This window comes from Austrofundulus limnaeus, unplaced genomic scaffold (assembly GCF_001266775.1).
Source record: "Austrofundulus limnaeus strain Quisiro unplaced genomic scaffold, Austrofundulus_limnaeus-1.0 Scaffold264, whole genome shotgun sequence".
Taxonomy (NCBI): Eukaryota; Metazoa; Chordata; class Actinopteri; order Cyprinodontiformes; family Rivulidae; genus Austrofundulus; species Austrofundulus limnaeus.
This window is the reverse complement of record NW_013952666.1, coordinates 8,966-11,426: the sequence shown is the minus strand read 5'-3', so window position 1 is coordinate 11,426 and position 2,461 is coordinate 8,966.

The window sequence follows — 2,461 nt, the reverse complement described above, 5'->3', positions numbered from 1 at the left end:
TGCCATGAGGAAGTTCAGCTTAAAGACAAGTCCCAGGAGTGTTTCTGGTACCAAAAGGCGTTTCTGGACCCCACCTGTTGTTTTGCTCCTAGCATGACTTCCTAAAAACACTGCAGGATTTCTCAAACATGCATGAATGAGTCAGAGCAAGGCTTTTGGCGTGTTTTTTATGAGAGTATAAKATTATAACATGATATAAAACTCAAAAAAGTTGATTTTAAATGATATTGGCCCTTTAGCTTCTCACAACTGTCCAACTAACCAAGTTTTAAAATCTTATATCCAGCTAAAAAGTCTTTTAGGTCTTGTTTTTAGACTGAGTTACTAAACAAGAACAGAATGTGTCAGAAATATGTGAAAATTGAAGATTAATTTTGATTGAATTTATTTATTTGAGAAAAAGGGGCAGAAATCATAAGCTTTTTTCTTCTTCTGCTACCTTTCTTTTAATTTATGATTTGTATTTTTATTGTATATTGAATTTATGTTGTTTTGTTTTTAATGAATAAACTTTAAAAAAGATTGATAATCTTGTTATCAGAATGCATAAGATTATTTATCTTGTTAGCCTGAAAATTTGACTCAAATGAAGTGAAAAATTGTGCCAATGGAGTAAAAAAAAAAAGGCACCTGGTAAGATTCTTAAAATAAGAAAACTATGAGTCAAATCAAGTATTTGAAGAATCTTACCAGGTGCTGGTTTAAAAAATTAAATTAAAACACAAACGTTGATTTTGATATAAATATAAACAGCTCATTTTCTTCAAATTTTTTTAAACAGGACATTTTTTAAGTTGTTAGTGGCTATGAAAATATAACCAAAACCATAAAAATGACCAAAGCTCACAATAAACCAAACTGGGATGCTGCATGCCAAAACTCTGAGCACTCCTGATCCCATGACTGATCAAAACAGCAACTTTGCTCTGCTTTGGTTTACTTTACCTAATAATGTTTGTTATAGTGTTATTTATGATTTTTATACAATGATGTCTTAATGTTGTCAAAGCTTTGTGCTTTAATCCCTGCACAGGGCATATACTATATTTATGGAAGTATTTTGTTACCTTTTTCCTACAAAAAGCCGGTCAGCTCTGTCTGTTTTCTCTGTTAAAACCTGATATTACTGGTGCCTGTTCCAGGTTTCTGTTGCTTCAGGCAGAGGGGAGGAGATGCGAAAAGTAACTTTTATGGTACGCCCACCAAGTTCCAGAGCAGTAACATAACTGTCTAAATAAACAAATCTATGGACCACTTGTAGGTTTGTGATAAATCTTGGTTTCAGGTACTGAGTCCTGGTAGAACAGTGACTCTTAATGGGACATCCCATCTTTAAGCACATCTTTTTGTAGGAAGATATTGAATTTCTATTAACTTTTATTAAACCAGGCAAATCCCACAGAGATCACAGATCTTGTTTGAAAGGGAGGCCCAAAAACAAGCTTCAATGTAAAAGTGATACTTTACAGTTTTTAAACATGTCTGCTTGAAATTGTTTGCCATTAAAGAGCTCTAGGAAATTTAAATCCACAAAACAGTGGTGATGTCTGCGTATCAGATAAAACGAGCATAGCTTGGAGGAATTCGTATCAAACGTCACTTTTCATCCCACATGGCAAAGTTTGTCTGGTCCAGTTCTGGCCTAACCTAGCAATTCCTGCACATTCTGTTCGATTCTGATCCTTCTCTGTTCTGTCTGGGCTTTTTTTTATCATTGACAAGGATTTCTATGGTACAAATTCTACTGGGCCAATCAGTGAACATTAGGAGGAGTTGTGAACAATGACATCGATTTTCTGCGCTGTTTTAGTCTGCCTATAGCTTTGCAATTGGAGTGGAGAAAGTGAATGGTCATTCAGTCCATGTTGACAAGGCTTCCAAATTACATGGCAAACAAGATGGCGGCAGTGGCGGCAAATGTATGTAGCTGTCGCTGCAGGAAAATACATCCCATTTGGCTTTACAGGCATCTGCAGGTCTGTTTTTGACCAAATTCACCTCAGCTTTAGTGTTGCTGTTACTCTGTATGCTACATAAACGGAAGATCAAAGACGCAAATGACGGACATCATTTTCGAAAAACAACAGCACACATCGAAAAACAACAGCACACAAGTGTCCTATGGCGTGTATACAAGCATCGACCATATGTTATCCTAACTTTGGTAAATATCATCTACCTTGCCGGTTGGGCTGGTTTCTCCGGCTTGCTGCTGTTGCGGCGTGTCTCGGTGGAGTGGCGGATGTGGATGGGGTCCCTCGGCCCTCGGATTGTCCCCTCGTGTTTGGACGGAGCGCCTGGGGTGGACTTGCCGGCCTGGACGCGTGGCGGTGGGAGCCGGGACGGAGCAACTAAGCTAACAAGTGAGGTGTACAAGCTTCCCTGTTGCCTATTTGGATCAATATCAGCCGTGCCCTGTTTTTCGGTTGAGGATCAAACTGGAGCTACTGGTTTTGGTGAG